The sequence below is a fragment of the Apteryx rowi genome, unplaced genomic scaffold (genome assembly GCF_003343035.1).
Source record: "Apteryx rowi isolate R43461 unplaced genomic scaffold, aptRow1 scaffold_2, whole genome shotgun sequence".
In the NCBI taxonomy this organism is placed as follows: domain Eukaryota; kingdom Metazoa; phylum Chordata; class Aves; order Apterygiformes; family Apterygidae; genus Apteryx; species Apteryx rowi.
The window spans coordinates 10,703,298-10,722,781 of NW_020448307.1; the positions used below are offsets into that span (position 1 = coordinate 10,703,298).

Genomic DNA, 19,484 nt, shown 5'->3' on the forward strand with positions numbered 1-19,484 from the left:
TTCATAGTTTGAAAAAAGAATTGCGGGGATTTTTTTCCTTTGTCGTTCCATTTGACGTCCAAAAAAACTACAATATCCTTGTGGAGTAGAAAGCGAAATAGATGGAAGAGGAAAAGCAGTGAGAATAATATTACAATGAAACCACAAGCAATAGAAGAGGAAATGTTAAAGACCCCAAACCCAAAGAGAAAAACCGAGCTAAGAGCACATCTTTAAAGCAAGTGAGACCCAAATGTGTTAAGGGAAATTAAGCGATTCCCTATACGAGCTACTTTCTCATTCTAAAATGGCTTGATAATGATTAGCAACCAACATATTAAATGAAAATCACTTTCTACTATCAAAAGTTTTAACTTGTCTGTACCAGACTTGACTCCTAAACCTAAGCAGTTCAGGAAGGTGACCTCAGATGACAGCATATGATACACTATTGACTACAGTGAAGTAGTAGGAGGAAAGAATGTGCCTATCAACTATTAAACAGAGAGAAAAGAAGGACCCAGAGAATAACTAATACATGGAAGCCTCCATCTCTGTGTTCTGTGCAGATTTTGGAAGCCTAGATTTATGAAAAGCAGAAGCATTATTGTAGATAAAATTAAAACACAAAATGATTCAAATGTTTCTCTTCAATTAAATTGTCTTTAAAAATGTTTGCTGTCAATCTGATGTAAGGCAATATAATCTTTGGAGTACGAGGCTAATGTACCCCACATCATCCTGAATGGGGAACACAGAGTTAGATGATAATTACATCAAGGACTGAAACCCTGAGTCATTGAAAACCTCCACAAAATAACTGGTGACAGTGCTAATGCATCCAGTTAAGAAAATCTCAGCTGATGAATGGGAAGAGAAACAGTACAGCAATAAATTCCTATGTCTACTCCACAGTCAATAGATTTGTCTTGTAGTATATTCAAGCTGGATGTTTTTCACCTTGTGCAGAGAGTCAATGCAAAATTTAGGCTACATTTAAGTTTGCATAAGCCAAAGCTTTCCAAAGCTTCCTGAGCATTTTCTAACTGTTCCCATGAGTTCTGTACATGGTTTTTCATTTTCCAGCAGAGAAGGATTGCAATTTTTAACTTGTTCCAATCCTGCTCCCACTTTCTGTCATTCTGTGTCTGCTCTGCATCTTGTATATTGACCTTTCTGATGTAGCAGAGATTTACAAGCAGAACCACCTTGCTGAGGCCCTTTAAGTCCCAGAAATAGAAAGAACCTTGCCAGAGGTAGATGCATGCATGAAACAAGATAGCATATTCTACATCTGATAAAGCATTCTTGATTTAGCTGTCTGAAAATCATTACCTGTGTCTATTTCTGTAACGTATATCGATCAAAAAAGTGCATGCTTCTTACTGGCTCCTGCAAAATAAAGTTTTAGCCAGATATGATCTGAACCGACGTGTCTACCAAAATGGTGATGTGCTGCAAGAAAGTGAAGGGAAAAAACCTCCCTTCAGTGATCCTTCATAAAATAGATTAAACAGCAAATGGCACCAAATCTATTTTCTTTAACTCCTAGAACTACTTTAAGAATAGAAGTAGAATTCGTTTAATGGCCTTTATAACACAGAAGTGAAAAAAGACTTCTGGACATACAGCTGAAATGTGCTCTTTGTTATGACAGGATTAGGTCAGAACCAACCCGCTGACTCTGGGGGCATTTCACCAGCCTTCTGCTGCTGCATCCAGAACACTCTTGGCATCAGTGGAGCTGCAGCAGGTTTCCTTTGCTGTCTCCAATCCACATCGGATCATAAATCTCAGGTTTCATTTGGCTGGGGTGGGGGAGGTAATATTTTTCATGTCTAACATGAGTTTGCAGCGGCAGTTTTTAAAAAGGCTGCTGATACTTGTATCCATCTTAGATCCACTGAAAACAATGGCCTCAGTGTGGGAAGGACCAGATCTGTTGCAAATTTGTTTTATGGGAGGCCTTTTATGCAGAATTTTGATCCAGAACTCAGTAAGAATTAGGAAAAGAAGAACAAGTCAAGGGACTTCAGAGTTTTTGCCTCTGACCCATCCTGGGTTACTAATAATGTGGGAAGTCGCCTTCAGCATTGCAAGATCAAACGCAAAAGTTACCATCAACCTGCAAGGTGCTAAGCACTTCCAGCTCCTTTTCAAATCAGTGGGGAGAATGGCAGCTTGTGGGATCAGGCCCAGCAGGTGCCAGGGAAGACTGACGGCCTCCTCCAGCTCCTGCGGAAGGACCAGCAGTCCTCGGTCGCACCAGACACCTAACAAAGACAGGGCGCTGGCAGCGTGGTGTAGCATCATTTGTGCCTCACAGAACAGTTGGGGTTTTAACAGCCTAGATATTGTCCCAGCATTTGTCATTCATTGATAATAACAGAGCCTAGGTTTACTTAATGTATTTGCTATTTAGGCGGATGATTCATGTTAAGCCACAGGCATTCAGTAGCAAACATCATTAGTTCAAATAGTGTGAGAGAAAGGCCCAGGAAGAGGAGTCACAATCTGGCCTGTATCATAAACAGATGTGTTTCTAAATCACTATTTTCGGGTTGTTTCTTGTAGTTGTTGGTATACTGTACACTTAAAATTAGGCCTCAAAAACACTTATTAAAAATTTATACAGTTTATGACAGGCTCTTTCAGAAACATAACCCTTAACTAATTCATGTTCACTTACCCTGCAGTTTTCTATTTATAATACTTTACAATTTCTGTGTATTTGTATTATAAATTATTCAATGACATCAAGGTTTTTATTTTGATGAGAGAATTTTTGATGAATTTGACAGAGTAATTACTTCAAATCCTGTTCTGGATTGCTATGAAAATATTTAATTTTATTTACTCCAATAAATAATTAAAATGTGAGAGTAGCAAGCGTACTCGCAGTGCCTTATAGCCTGTGACTTCTGTTTGCTTCTCCCTAATTAAAATAGCAATGTTTATGTGTGTACTGATTTAAAAAAATAATAAATTACCAACTGGAGAGGCACATCTGAAGGAGGAGGAAAAAGATTCTTGTAGCAACAGACACAATCTTAAATATAGGAAAAAATTACTCCAAAAAAAAAAAAAGTTATTGATCCCCAACACTGTTAGATGGAGGCTTTCAGTTAGGATAAAATGTCATCCTCTCTTAGGACAGAATCTCAACTATCATTTTACTCAAATGAAGATTATTCCTTTTGCGGATTAAAAGTTTAAGAAAGGACAGTCTTTTAGTATGTTCCCAGACTGATTCAGCAAATATTTTAAGCATGTGCTTAACTTGAAAATATGAGCAGTTCCACTTATTTCAAGGTAGTTCATACTCAGATTTAAATTAATTTTTTATTGAATTATTGTTCTGGAAGCAGCCTGAACCTTTTACTAAATCAAAGACTAAAATTACATGGTGTGGTTTGTGCTATGGTGGCTCTTATTTCTCTGTAATTTAACCAGAAACAAGTATTCTTCGTCCCACTGAGGAAGCCTCAGGTAGCAGTGGCCACTGCATTGCATGCTGCAATCCTCCATCTCCTCCAAAGTATAGGGCCAAATCTATCTTTAAGTCTCATAAGCAATTTTACTGCTTTTAGAGCATGGGGGTCAAAGAGAGCAAAAATGTACGTATAAAAAGAAAGAAAGAAAAGCCCAAACCCTCAGAACCTCTTGATTGTTTTACAACTCACAAAAAAGCACATATTAAAAGTTTTTAATTACATCGAAGCCATCAAGCATGCAAGTGCATAGTCTCTATCATATAATAACAGGTTAATTACCTCATTAGTTGCCTTTTTTCCCCCACATTAGAACTTGCTCATTATTGCCAGGTACAATGGTGATCTGGTTACCCACGGGCTCATAGTTGAGAGAAATGGAAATTTCTTAACAAAATGACTATTTTTATTTCATAGGTTTGGAGTAAAAGGAGGAGGGACAGGACAGTGGTCAAACAGATGCAGACAGAAAGACAGAAGCAGAAATATTTTGCTTTTCTCAGCCATTTGTATGACTGAAAGTGGCAAATTGCAACTGATCCTAGCTGGCAGTGAAGGACAGAGCTTTTTGGTGCCTAAGTCGCAGGTAAGAAATTGGTAACAGTCCGTAAACTGTGGATGAAAATCAGTGCCATCTGTCGGCAGTTCACCGGACTATATGCAAAATGAACTGGTGATATCTCAGTCCAATTCCCCCTGGACAGATGTTCATAACTCCCCCAAAACACTGACAGATTTGATACAAACTGGCACTCTGGGCAGCAGCATCAACGCAGAGGATGTAATCTGAATATTCATAGGGCTGGTAAGCGGCAGAAAACTAAACAGCAAAGACTTCATGACTTACCACTACCTTCAGTTACTCCGTAACTTCAGTAAGGCTCTATTCATGCAACCTAAACATTTATTGCACTCCCTCCTTCGCCCCCCAAATGCCCTTCACAAAAGAAATACTTTGTAGGCTGCGCACTGCAGGAGGAGTTTTTTAATCCCAAGCACAGGACATGACAGTTCATATTGCAAAGCATGTTGCAAAGGGCTCTGGACATGGTGCCGCACCACGAGAACTCGCTCCCAGCTCCCGCATGCATCGGCCGCCCTCTCTGTCCCTTGCAGCAATCATGCATGCACACACACACGCACGCACATGCACACACGCACACCGCGATTTTGTCGTGGGCTGTGATGTGACTTAAAGTCACAGACGGTAATAAATCCTCACTGCTAGTATCCGGCTGGATTGCATGTCGGTGGATTAATCCAATAGTGAGCCCTAATAACACGACTTTCAGCTTGCTGCAAAAGCAATTTATGTGCAACGTGCCACATTTCTGTGGCAGTGCCTCAAGTAGCAATGAGTAACACGCTCTGTCACAGGCTGTTGTAAACACTCCGGCCGCTCGGCATGTACCATGCACAATTCGTCTGAGTGGAGACCTAAAATCTTACACCTGACTGTTTCACTCACTATCAAGCCTAAGTAAAGCCTCAATGGCAGAAGCAAGCAAGSAACATAAACCAGTTGTGACTGGTGCTCAAAGTCTAACGCTTAGGAGCAGAAGACGGGGTTTTTTTGTTTTTTGTGGAGACTGTGAAAGTGGCAGCGTAAGGGAGGGTCTAGCCCAAGAGGGGCACCAAACACCGACGGAGCGCTTCCAGGGAACGGGAGAGAAGCAATTGGAGCTCATCCTTTCAGTGATGAACATCCCAGTGCTTGCTCTGCTAGGGCTTTGGGTGCAACGTGTTTTTGAACAGAAGGAGGTCTGGTAGCTAAAAGGAGAGCATAAGGCCTATCCGTCTTTCTATTCCTGGCCCTCCTATTGATTTGTTTGCAGCCTCAGRAGAGTCTTGTCTGGGCCATAACATTCTCAAATTGGAAGCCAAAAGTTAATTTAAGATAATGCAGCTATTAAATAAGCTTCCTGATTTTCAGAGGTGATATGCACCATGTGTTCTCATTGATATCAAAGAATGGAAAAAGAAGAATGTGATACAGCATACCTTTTCTGTTAACGTTTTACTTGCATTCGTTCAAAGACTTATGTCTATAGAATGCCAAGGTCCGTGACATGTAAAACAATGTCTGGCACCTGGTTTTCCCTCCTTTCCCCTTTCCTTTTTTATTTCTAGTGTGTGCCGCTAACACCGAAGATTCCATTTTTCCTTTTTAATGGAGCGATTGTTATTGACTAGCTGGTGCCTGTGTTCACAGGGTAGGAAAATAATCCAATAAAATCTACTGAACCTAAAAATAAAAAACCCCAAACAACCACAGGAGCTCTCTGTATCATGTGCTCCTGGAAAAGGAGTGCTCTAATTTGTGCAGTCTACCATGCGTTAGGATATATGATATTGTAATGGGCTAAATAATAGACCTGGGGTGAATTGCCTACTCACTGTACCACTGTTCTGGACGACCCCACATAAGGGGTGCAATGTATGACTCGTAGACCTTATTCATAGATTTTCAAATACCCTCGTTCCCATCAACTTTTAGAGGTTTCAACAGCCCTTTCCAAAGAGCCCCTGACTTAGTCTAGCTTGGTCACAAATTGAGGAACAAGTTTCAACACTAAAGCCATATTAAAAGTCTGGGCCAATTTGCAGTAAGACCACTAAATTAGTTGGGGCTTGAAGTCTTGCTCTGAAAGCTTAAAAAGGTTATGAAATTTGAAAAATCATGACGTTAAAGAAGTGCCCCTCAGTATCAAGCCCTGTCCAGTACATTCCAAAATCCATACCAATAAAACCTTTGAGACAATCCCAAGAACTAATTTACACTTGCAATTGCTTAGCAGTACATTTAAAAATCTTCTCTTCTTTGCTGGAATATTATTACTATTTACAAATCATTAAATGTTGACTGAAAAGGAAATAGGTGTATATGGTATAAATTCTGTTTCAACCCAAGGCCCTTCATGTTCCTGCTTTGAGAATAAGGGTGCTAACTACACCAGGATACAGACAGCACAGGAGTCTTACCATTAAAAATAAAAAAGCAAATTCTAAACTATCTGAAAAAGGGGGAAGAAAAGTCCTTCCTACAGAAACTTCTTGGGTGGGAAGTGACATCAGTCATGTCACAAGGACAGGAGGAGCAAGCACATTTTATTGGAAAATAAAGATGTAAGTAAATCTACTATGATGAATATAAAATGCCTCTTTTGGATTTAATTAGGAGTCACCCTTTTAGGTGACCAGGAATGCAACATCTCTTTTAAGGGCACCGCTTTTACCTGACTTTTCACACAGAAAAGCATATGGTGAAAAAGCAGGAAGTGGGGATTAAGGTACATTTTAATGGGCGGCATGTTCAGCCAGATGGCCTTTCCTCTGCTCCTCAAGTTCTGTATGCTTTTTCCCTCTCCACAGTTATTTTGATTGAATTCCTTCTCCCAAATAATAAAAAAAAAACCTTAAAAAACTTAAAAAAACTTAAATGTCCATATTTCATGCTATTTTAATGTGTAATTCTCAGCCCACCTCACATACCTCCCAGCATATATGCTTTTTAAACATAACCTGTGGTGTAAAGGTAAGCGAGATCCCTTCTAGGCATTGTGGACAAAAGCTCCTCAGGCATTAAAGCCTTTTCCAGCGAGCACCCCATGCCTTTCTCTCATAATCAGAGCAGAAGAAGTGATAGCATCGTGGTGGTGTTATATCCATGCTGAAAGTAGCAAAGGAGGGCAGCCAGGAGCCAGGGCTGGTAGAGCAGTGCAGCACTACTCTCTGACTGCCCCAGCCATTGCATCCCAATAAAATTTGAAAAAGGGGTACAAATCTGGAGCAATTTTCTCTGCCAGAGCTCCCCTTGCCTTTCTTTCTCACCTGCCATTGCAGCTGCCTGTCTGTCCATTGTTAATGGCCACAGATGTTCCAGAACTGTCCCAAAAGGTTCTCCTCCCCACCCAAAAGGTTGGTCAGGATGAGCAGTTCCCATGCCCAAGCCACCACTGATGGCACCAGTGAGTGATCAGAAGAACAGAAAGACAAGATAAAAGAAACCACTGTTTCTCAAAAGGGAAAGGAAGAAACCGGCAATTAAGCAGATTTGTTTGGATTCTCTTAAGAAAGTGCAACTAGAGAAGAACCATAGTGCACAGGAATGTTATGTCAGGGCATGTAAAAACTGTTCACCCTTACTATTTAAAGGCAAGAACTAAGCTTGGGATAAAAAGTCCTTCAGAATTAACAAGGGTGAAAATAATTGTCACTGGAGATTACTGAGAATACTTGGGAAGCAGGAAAACGGGAGCACAGGCTTAGTGGTGGGGTTTGGACAGTCTTAGAATGAGTCATCTGGCTGACATCTCCACTGTGATGGCAATGATTAGACACTGGTACCATTAGACAGCTTTCRGCAGCTGGGTGAATCAGTTCTGTTTCACTGAAGTGTTAAATGGACAGGCACCCAGGTCACAGGAAAGCAAGAGCTAGAACTGCCAGTTGTCTTGACACTCTGCATTAAAGTTGCTTTGGACTCCTTGCACGGACTGAGAAGAGAGACAGAGGAACTGAACACCCCTGTAGCACCCTGGAGCAGTACTCCAGGCAGAACAAAGGACAAAATAGAGAAATACCCACATCCGGTAACATATATATAACAGCCACTGTTATATATATCTGTGCCTGTGTACACATACATATGTGTGTGTGTGAAAAAGTATAAAGTAAGCAAGCAATCCCATTTTAAGAGAAATACACTATTTTTATGGCATACAGAAAGGGGTAATGATGATTACACTTCCTCGGCTGAAGCCTTCATGAATACAATGTAAATCGCATGCTACAAATGCAAGAATAAGGCTTCAAAATTCTGACAAATAGCTACTGGAGAAATTTGGATGAAACATCAAGGAGGGAGTAGTGGAAAACTTCCTGTGGCTGGACCTGGACAGTGTGTAATGAGCAAAATTCATTATCTTAAACTTTTGGCTATGATGTGTAATTGTTAACCTCTGCCGTTAGTTCAAGGCTCCTTTCAGTAAAATATATGGGTTGCCATCAAAGCTGATTTGGATTAGGAGGCAAGCATGTGCCCTCACTTTTAGGTTATATTAATACACCAAAATCAATAACATGCCATAGCTTTCAGAAGTAGTAATAAAACACCCTAAAATATTCCCAGAATACTTCTATAAATTATTTGCTCAATGTACTTATGTTAAAAAGGTTGTCAGTTACAGTGCTCTGAAAGACTCTAAAATTACAAGTCATCGTATTTGTATTTGATAAACCCCCTGTTGTTTTGGGTCAGAAAAGGCTCCAGAACGGGGGGAAAAAATCATTTCTTTCCCTAATAAATAAATTACTTGCCTGTATTTCATGTATCACTAAAGTCTGCCAGTATTGAGGGCTTTAATAATAAATAACAAATAGCTCCATTCATTTATTAATAATAATGCGTCTTTTCTTCCTCTAACCATATTTGCGGGCAATGGATTGAACAGTAGTCAGGTGGAAGGACAAATAGTTGGGCYACTGGGAACATTTAAAATTTTCCAGTTTAAGGTGAACATGCTAGCACTGACAGCCCTTTTAACTGTGTTAGCGGTGTGGTGCCTGCGCTATGTACTGTCCGTGGCAGGAGCATTTGGGCTTCAAAACTGTAACCCCCCTTTGAAACATGATTAGCTAATGAAGTTCGTATGGCTGAGTATTTCTCAGACGAAAACCCATTTTCAATTAGTCGTCACGCTACCTGTTCGACCCTGCTCAACAAMGCCTGTAGATACCTCACTGCCCTTGGTAGATTTGATGTTTGTAACACCTTTAGCTAGCAGAGCAGCCTTGCCCCTGTCTGTGAAGGTGGGAAATACAGACACGGGGCAGGAAAGGTGGCAATAAGTAGGTGGCTGATCCAGAGACTAGTCTGAACGCCAGACCACGGAGCCCCTCGTTCCAACCCAACAAGGCTTGACTTACTTATGAATGCAGTGCATTAGAGGAACACGTAACTAAGCTGCCATCAATACCATGGAGTAAGTGATCATGTGCTGAAGCAAGTTACTGAGGATCAGCTGTCTGGCAGTAACTTGTCTCTGGGTGTCTGAGTGGCTGCTGGCTCCTCCTGAGGCTCTGCAGGCGCTGTTGGCAACTGCCACTGCTCAGCAGCAACTTGTTCCTGTGAGGGCAGCCTGACCCATGTTGCCAGCACCAGTGCAGCGGGAACCATCAACTGCAACGCTCCCAGAAGGAAGATATTGGCTTTCTCTGCACGTTACGGCAAAAGATCCCAGATCTGCAGGAACTCAGCAAGACCTGGGAGCCACTGGTGTGCTCCCAGATAATGCTGATCAACTAAACCTTCCTTCTCCAAAGTAGCCCCTTTCAGATCCAGCTGAGATCCTGAAGTTAGTGCCCTGCAGCTGTGGGATGCAGGATTCGCAGGTCCTGCAGGAAAGCCAGAATGTTGCTACTTGTTGAGGTTCTGGGCTGAGACGGAGCAAGCCAGGGAGGTGGGAGGGAGGCCTGGGGGAGTATTTGGATTACTGGGTAGGAGAGCTGGTGACTGGGGACAGGGCTTGAAAGGGGAGATACACAGCTCTCTTACATTCAACTAATCAAGTAGCTGTGTTTTATTTGTATCCGTTCTCAGGATAAGCTGCTCATTCCCTTTCTGACATAATCCACATCTAACTCTACCTGACCATTTTTAGCAGTCATTCCCCATTATAGCTCTTTGATTTAAGGAAAAATAAAATGTGATCAGTTTACCAGAGAGTTGCAGAACACAGCCAGGTTTCTCAAGCTATGAAACCTCCAGAAAAGTATCTTCCTCCCACAGACAGGGTACTGCAGCTGACCTGCCAGTGCTAGCAGAGGCACCAATGTGTACATGAATCCTAGAGACCAAGTCCTTAACATTGTGAGCAGCTCGGCCTGTAGACAGCAAGATGACTGGATGAGCATGGATTACAAGATCATGCCTTAATCTAACATCTCCCAGGGAGAGCTACGAGAACACAGATGACCACCTCCACCACCTCCTTTCCTCCAGAAGAAGAAAGAGGGCTGGAACCTTTGTGCTCATGTAGGTCATGGCATCATTACTCCTGGTAAATTAACTCTTTTCTTCATCTAAACACCCGGTGGGAGCAGATGGGATGTAAGCAGCATCATATTAACCAGAAAGTGACCTTTGCCCCGTATCTGGAGGGCTAATCTTTTTCAAGGGTTGGGAGGAAAGCACTTTGCATTCTCAAGCGTCCCCAGAGCAACCCACACCCTTTTTTGATAAATAAAATAAAGAACCAAGAAAAGAGAGAAACGCATCATGTCCTACCACATGTGTCAGGCATGCATGTGAGAGACCGTGCTGAGATCTGGAAGCTCATGGCCTCGGTTAGGAGGGGCTGCCAGTGTTTCAGCTTTTCACCATTAAGCAGAGCAAGTATGGTGGCACTCAGTCAGGGTGCAGAGTCTTCAAGAGCATGCCCTTCTATCCTCCAAAAGAATTTAATCACACAGTCAGCTACAGGAACTTCACTTTCAACTACCTACAGAGTGCACGTTTGTGTTTAAAGCAGACTATTTCTTACAGCCTTACCCACTGTGAAGTGCAGTTATGTTTTTCTACAAGATTTAGCTACAGGGCAAAAGACTTCAAGCATCTAAAAATAAAGATGAGAGATTCGGCATGATACCGCTGACCAAGTCTAATGGGACCCTTGATAGCTGGATGGGTTGGGTCACATCCTACCTCTGGTTTCCTTATGCCCAGAGTGCCACTGGCTCTTTTGTGACCTAGGTAAATTGCTTCTTTTCTTCTGGCTATTCCTTAAGCTACCCTAGGCACCAAGTAAGGAAAGTAAACACATGGCAAAGACACAATAGGCAGAATGGACTTGATCTTTGTTTAAAGCACAGGGTCAGCTCCTCGCTGTGAGCAGATTTTCCTCTTTGGAAACAGGTTCATGTTTATGTTTCAAGTTCCAGCAACATGCTCTGGATTTTCAACATGTGCAGCACATCTGCTCCAGCCCAGATTTATGAACAAATCTGCATATAATTGTACTGGGCCAGGGTGTTGTTGTTGTTGTATTCCCCCCCACTCCCACCCTTTAAATAAAATGGCTTTGTCCAGGGCTGTATAAATCCCTGATTCCAAGCCATATAATTTTATGGACAGGGAAAAAAAAGTCCTTTTGTATTGCACCTGAGCTCATTAAAACCCCCCAATTCCATAATTTTACACTACCATGTGCTGCATATTGTATTTAGTACCTACCAGAGTAATTGCTTGCAGTCCTCAGAGTGAGTGCACATAAGGTGGGGAAATGATGGAACAGGTGGGATAGCTGCCTTGTGCTTGGTCGGCGCAGGTTTACACCCCTGCACAGCTGATGTAGAGCTGTGTGGATGATCGGTTCAAAAGCCTGGATTACGGTCTTTTGTTAGACCTGTAATGGATGCCAAGTCCCGGATGTCAGCTTCCAGTGAACACAATGGCTTCTGTAACAGACCAGATAAAACAAATAAGCATGTGGGATGCAGGCTGAGAGAAGGGAGAAGCCTTGGATAAGAAGGTCAAGGTGAAAGATCCAAGATACCAGAGGAAACAGCGACTTAAACAAGTTAACCAAACATCCCCAGAGAAAATACCCCTGGAAAACTCAAGAGAAAGTGAGCAGCCTGAGAACTTTCTGTGGCAACTTTCAAGGTTTCAATACTTGATCTGAAAAAAAAACAAAACCTTTTGTGCATCCTTGCAAAGGGAATGATGTTAAAACAGCTGTTTCTAAATCAAAAAGGATTTTCACACTTCCCTTCTTTGGGGGGAAAACTGTGAGGCTGCTTTTGCCACCATGCCTAGAGCACAGGAGGATTTGCTGGGGTGGAAAGAGGAGCAGGAAGTGCAAGCAGATTTATAGTGTGGTCACAACATGTCACATGGTCACAACTATTTTGGGTGATTGAACTCTTCGGAGACTAAATTCCCCCCACTTGGTGTTAAGGGCTTGCTCAAGTGCCAAATTAGGATCCAGTTGCATCAGGTCCTCTCTCCAGAGTGTGGAGACATCCCACAATCTGCTGAGGGTGACTGCCCACCGAAGGCCTCTACATTCAGTGCTTCTAAGTGGCACATCCTAGAGATGTTTATCTCAGTCCATGACTACCCAGCCTGATGTCACAGGATGGATTTAGGTCTCCAGCCTATATGAGAGAGTTTTTAAAAAACTATCCCTGCATGGCTTGCTCAAGAACACATAGGAAGGGTGGAGCAGAGCAAATAAATTCAGCCAAGGCTCCCAAGTCCCATCCAAGTGCCATAACCACTAGACCTGAATCAGAGCCGATGATAAGCTTTGATTGATTTCCCTATGGATGGAACAACTGTAAGTGCTCACTGCTTGAGAGTTTCAGGTGTCCTATCTGCAGTCTTCCTGTGTTCACAAAAAAACTGTGAACATGGGGTGACTGAAATTAGCACATGCGGATGTACACCTACAGAGACAGTGGGTCCATATAAGTTTTGCTTAGTCTGGCTTCCTAAGAAAATGAAAAACAAAACAAAAATCTCTTGAAACCATTGAAACCAACAAGCAGATTTGCAATGGTCAGAGAAGACTAATAGTTTGGTAGCAGCAAACAGAAAGGCACACAAATCACACATATCACTGCTCAGCCCTGAATGGTGGGAAAGGTGGAAGCCTCTAACCTCGACACTGGGAAACTTTTGACATTTAGAGTTTCAGAAGTCTCTTAGCAATGAACAACTTGTTTCCATTTTTTTATTGTAGTCCCTCCTCATTTAAAATGTATAATGAACACGAACAGTCATCAGTCTGTAAATACTGGTTTTAAGTTCACTAGAGCTTTGCTGAGATATTCCTCCTAGGTAACAAGTCTGTGGCTCATTAGTCTCTCATTAGCAAGATAGAAATAAAGATGCAAAAGAAAAAAAAACCTCTCTCCAAAGATATTGTTGCAGTCTAATTGCCTGCAAGGAATTCTTAATAATGTTTACTAATGCCTTTTCAGCATTGCCAATTTTATAATGTTCCAGATGTGACGTTGCTGTTCCCTGCTGTGATATTACAAAGTCTGCTAAGGCACCTACAGTACTAAGTTTGGAAAGATTTTAGCCCCATCTTATGTCACTGACACGAAACAACATCCGTTGGGGCTTTCCAGCATGACATTTGTACTTTCAAAAAAACTAGTCAGAAAAACCCTGCCTGATCCATTGTTTATAAAGAGCTAAGTAAATTCAATCACAACATGCACTGGCTGGAGCCAACAGCTTTACAACGGACATTAGCAGCAGTATCAGTTACACAAAGTTCAGCGACATTTGCTTTCCATTTTTTTGATTTTTAATATATTGTTTTAGACTTTGTGACATTAATCAGTCCCTTATTTGTAGAGAAATATCTTTTGTTTGGAATATGATTTTATGTTGTAAGCAGCATTTGCAATATAAAACAAGCAGATGTTAGCAAGGATCTGTAAGCAAGACACACTGTATCAACATCATGTTATCATCCTGTTTTACAGCCAAGCTGAGGGAACAAAGCAGTCAGCATGCATGCAGATTTTGAAACAATAGAGCTTTTAACCTAAACCGCTCTGAAGATTTTGGTGTTTTGGGAACAAGTGGGTTCTCCAYCTGAGTCAGACTTCTATGGCAATAGGGAATAGGCCAATAAACAGGTCTTTTGGGCCTGTTTTACTAAGGAAAAAAAGCTCATGAGATCATTATATCTCTGTCTGTCATTCTCCCCATCTAATAACTTTTGTATGTGCTGGCCAACTTCAGCCAAACCGGAAAAGTGGTGGAGGTCTCTATGATATGAAAGACTTGGGCAGAGAAAAGAAACCCTATTAGTGTTCCCAGGAAGGGAAATGCTGCAGTGTAAGCAGAGGGTCCATATTAGACAGTGGAGCTTCACATGGGAGGGAAATAGCAAGAATATTCTGACCACAGGAAAAGCTTCACTTGGCCAGAGAATGCAGCTATGACACAAAATCCGTAAAACAGCGAGCTTTTTTGTTGCTATTCACCATGGACCAAGTTGGGTTTTTTATTGTTTTTTATGGTTTGTTTTCCACGTGACTTGCATTGCTTATCTTTTCTGTTTTCGAGATCTGGAGTGCCTGAGTTCTTCAGTGTTGTATTTGATATAACCTGCACGGTGACCGCTGCATGGTGTCTCCCAGTAAACTGATCAGTTCTTCATGTTCCAACTAAATGAATGGTCTGACTGCTACTGATGCAGGTTAAGATGCTACCTTCCTCAGCTGCTTCCTGCAGCCTTTCCCCAGAGGTACCCATCCTTCACCTCCAGCCACGTGTTGCCACTCTCCAACCTGGCTCTATCAAAATGATCCAGATTTGCTACACTTTTCATAATAGTGGGGGGAAGGGGTAGTCAGGTCTATTTTAGGAGAACTAGGTCAGGGAGGAAATACACAGCTATGCCGGCAGATTTAAGGGAGATGGAAACATGCCGCTTCAGGGCAGTGACTAGCACCTGTGTAGCAGGTTCAGCTGCAGTTGAAATGGCAAGTATGACCATGTCTTAATGTGACATCAAAGCATAATCTCAGGATCAAAGAAAGGGTTTATTTTGTACAGTGAGGGAGAGAAGAGGAGCCGTATCACAGATCTGTGGTACCAAAAACTGAATGATTAGCAAAAGCAAGCTGCTATCCAAGTAGCTGTCCAACCTGTTAAAGCTTATTCATAAGAATTTGCAGGGGTATTGTTAATGACTGTACAGCTCGTGTCCTTTTCTTAAATTTATCCCATTGCTCCTTAAATGATGCCTCTGTCAATTTGTCCTTTCTCCTGTTGGGGCTGGGGACAGTGATCAGTCTGAGGGTACGTTGTATTCAGCTCTCTTCCCAGTTTCAGAGAACAGGAACTTGCTGCAGTGTGGCCACCTTGGCTCATGATGTTAAATAGCTCATGCTTCCAACTCTGAAGGTCCCCGGTTCATTTTCCCAGTATGTCAGCCAAGACGGTGGTCCTCACATTTGCACTCTTCTAATAGTTCCAAGCTTACATCACATTCCCCTTTATTTACTCTTTTTCCAAGATATATATATCCTTAGCCTTAATCACTGTTCAGCCAAGGTTTCTTTAAGCAGACCCAAATCTAGCGATCAGTGGAGCCAATGGGAGTCTTTCTATTGACTCCAGCGGACTCAGGATCATAAAGTCCTGAACCCACAAACATCTGTGAGATCTGGAGGCATTCCAGTATGGATTCAGACTGGACATCAGCCACTCAGGCCCATCTTAATTCGTAAATCAACATACCCAACTGACTTTCTCTCCTCTGGATCCCCTCCAATTTGTTAATACATTTCTGTTAACGAGGTGCTTAGAACTAAGCACAATATCCCCAGTGCAGTCACATGAGAGCTGTTACATTCCTACTTCATAATGTTATGTCTCCACATACCCTGGCCAAAACTGCACTGACTTCACTAGCTACCATGTTTTGTTGCAGCCTTAAAATCCTGTTCCTGTCACTCTTATTCACCAAGAGCTGTACTTTGCTCCACAGGTAATGCTGGCAAAGTCAACAGGACTCCTCACAAAGGACTGACGACGTATGCAAGGAAAGCAGAAATTGATCCCAGAGAAAAAATTCCTATCTAGATTTTTGAACTGATAAACTCAGACAGCAGAATAATTGTAACAATGCCATCCTGCTGCTTTCCTGAGTAATAATCTATTTTCCTCATTGGGATAAATGACTTGGCCATCAGTCTCCCAGTTTATCCATTTGGGAACTGGATTATTGCTTCATAAACTGTGCAACGCACTCCTATTACTGTTTAATTGCATTGGGCAGAGAAAGGGGGGAAAAAAGAGATTTTGCAATTTCTAACAGAAATCTCCCAGAAGCACTCTCTTTCTGTGTTACTTTCCTCAATAGTTAAGGCAGTGAATTGCATTCCAATCCAAAAATTTCCTCTAAACAAAGAGCGCAATTTTTCTTTACATACTTCTTCCAGTACAGCTCCTCTTTCCAGCAAACTACTTCTCTCCTGGAGCTGGACATTCAATGTTCCTTAGCAGCTCCTGTAATAAGACTGTGCCATCTTCCGGGCAAACTTTTTCTCTAAAATCGAAACCATATATTCTGTCCTGAGTCTGCATCCAGATTTCCTATCACTGTCTGCACTTGTCTTGCGCCTCTTTATTCTTTCATCCTTTTTGTTTTGCTTGTTGACTGTAAGCTCTTCAGAGCAATGACCGCTTCCTATTACACAGAGATCGTCTAGCACAGAGGCCACTAGGTACTCTTGTAATTCAGACATACCATAGTGATCTCCTGTCTCCCAAAGCAAGAGCTGAAGCTGAGGAAAAAAAGGCTTGGTCTGCAATTTTTCCATTCTTATACAGTGCAGCATTCACTCCTGTCTCCAGCATGTTTTTCAACACTAATCTCCATACTTTGACACAGCATTGAAAAGTGAAGATGAGTTCGCAGAAGCTCTGTTTAGTTGTTTGAGAAAAGGCTGCTAGCCAGACAGCCCCTGGTTCTTAATTATCCAACGCTGACACTCGTTTTCCTTTAGGAAACTTTGGCAAATTTCTTTTAGTATTTTTTCTTTCTAATTTCAGAAGTTGGTCAAAGTGTTTTCACCAGAATATTTTTCAGGAAAAATACCTTTTCAACAAACGTGGAAAGCTTTGTTAGCCAAAGCATTCACCGTGGTTAGTGCTTTTTGCAGACTTTTCCCTGTGAAAACTGATGAAGGAAATAAATGAACATGGAATTTCTTGATGAAATGTTTTYATTTTAAAAAATGCAATGTTTGGTTTTCAAAATGTGGTTTTGTAAGAAGTCTGAAAACTTCTACCAAAAGATATATTTTCAAATTTTGATCACTATAAATTTCACAAGAAATATAAAACAAAAACAAAGTTAAGAAACTTTTCTGAGCACCTGTGAAAAGGAATTGGTAGGGCTAAATCTGTTTTGAAAGAGCTATTTTTTTCCTCTGCAGGAGGAAACCTAGGAATTCTCTGGCTTTTCTGTCTCAGACACAAGTCTAAGGAGCTGTAAGCTGACTTCTGCCTTAAGCATTGCCACGCATTCTCCCACACTGCACTGCCCATTCGTGCCAAAAAACTGTCCAATTACCTATCCTATGGTAAATCATACCTTATCATTTACTTGTGCTCAGTGCTTACAGATTGTTCCCATTGCCTTCTGTTAATCAGACAGCAAGCTGACCTTTCTGCTAAACTCCGTGTATCCCACTGCGGCAAGCTTTTTCCAAACCACATCTGCCCAATTTGTCCAATTCATCCATCAGTGCACTCCATGGAGGGAAGACTGTAAGCTCTCTGGGCTGGGCCTGCTCTATACGGCACGTGGCCAGGGAGCTCCTTTCACCATGGGGTTGCACGCCTTGACTGAGATTCCCAAATGCTCTTGTAATACCAATCAAAGAACAACAAAAATTGCTAACTATATGGGGGGGGGGGATCTGGGACAATGGAGAACTTTAGCGGAAGAACCTGAGACAACTCACATTCTGATTTTCAAAGCTGGCAGTGCCTTTCTGCAGAATATTCAGCTATTATTACAATGGAAGGGAAAATATTTGCCATTGGCAGTTAATTGTGGGCAGGCATCGATTTTAGCACCTTGCTACACCTGGGAACCCCTTTGCCACAAGCACCGGGTCTTTAATCATATATAACTTGGGGAAGAAGATCGCTCTGAAAGAAAGTCCTATATGGAGAAATCAATGGTTGAATTGCTGATTATCCATACACAGCCTATGCTGGTTTATGGGCAACAGCTCACTGTGCATGCCATAGCTGTGGGGATCTCCACGTGTTTTGGCTCCCTGTGATATCAGAGCTCACTGGCAGGATGTCCGGCCTTCTAGGAAACATGCTGGTATTTTTAATTGGGAGGGGGAAGGCAGAGACAAAGACAGAAGCAGGTCAGATTGAAGGCTTGGCAGGCCAAGTTATCATATATGCTTTTCTCTACAGGCCAGTGAAATTCTGGCTGGAGATCAACCGTCAGACTCTTTTCTCCTCACTCCTTGCCGTCGTTTCTGGGACATGCACTCCTGCTTCCTGCACAACTTTGCAGTTTCCTAGGAGACAGCATGCTGCTCACCCCACACCTCGGCTCAGATGACCGTGTGACTTCACTCGGTCAGGGAGACCATAAAACACTGCAGCCAAAACGATAGCGCTGCAGTTTGACTCACTGCGATATTAGTGAATCCTAAAGGACATATGAACCTAATGATGGGTTGTTCGGTTTGCTTTTTCATTAGGGCTGTTATGATGAGACCTAGACATGGTGTCACTGCTTGGAGACAGCCTAAAGAAAAAAAATCCTGCAGAATCACAGGCTTCAAAGAACCGATTCCAATAATCATGTTACTCAGTTTCTTGAAAGAAGATAAATATGACAAGTCAATTTCATAATTGCAGCAGTACAAAAATACACTAAAAATTCAACATTTATAACATCAAGTAAGTTCACACCAAGATCAAAGATTAAAAATCAGATACATTCCTACAAGTATGAAATCCATCAATAAAGGAGGGTGGTTCAGTGTCAGGAGAGGTGAATCTAGTGCCTTGCCTGGTTACAGATTTACTGAACAACTTTAGAAAAATCATACAGGACACAAATTGCATAGGCACTCTTGTAAGGCAATACTCAACTTCACCTGAAAATTAGGGTCCTCAGGTAACATTTTCAGACCCAAATCCATTCTGTTTAGGAATCATATAGGCATTAGACAGCCAGATGTCTTTGTGAATGTAGTCTTTATCATTTCTGTGGCCTTAATTCCCTGTGTCTTAAGTAAGTATGAGTAGAGTTTATCTCACCAGAATGTTGTGAGAATATATAATTTAAAGTAATTATGAAGCACATATTACAGTTATGGTGACAATAGCTATATAGTAGATTTTCTATTACAGAAGTGTTGGAAGAAGTCCTAATTCAGGACCATGAGAGAAGGAAGCAGAAATAACACATATATATACAGCAAGAGAGCTCACAGGTG

At 41.7% G+C, this 19,484-nt stretch overlaps 1 long non-coding RNA gene across 4 annotated transcripts in view; it reads right to left on the reverse strand.

The window, feature by feature from the left end:
- LOC112964724 overlaps window positions 1-19,484 on the reverse strand; it is a 108,401-nt gene that overhangs the window by 25,731 nt on the left and 63,186 nt on the right. For 3 of the 4 annotated variants that reach the window (XR_003253055.1, XR_003253051.1, XR_003253054.1), the window contains exon 3: window positions 11,704-11,927. This is a non-coding gene — a long non-coding RNA (uncharacterized LOC112964724). Of the gene's footprint in view, window positions 1-10,787; window positions 10,915-11,703; window positions 11,928-19,484 lie in introns of those variants that run through there. The other variant, XR_003253053.1, reaches the window with a different exon arrangement.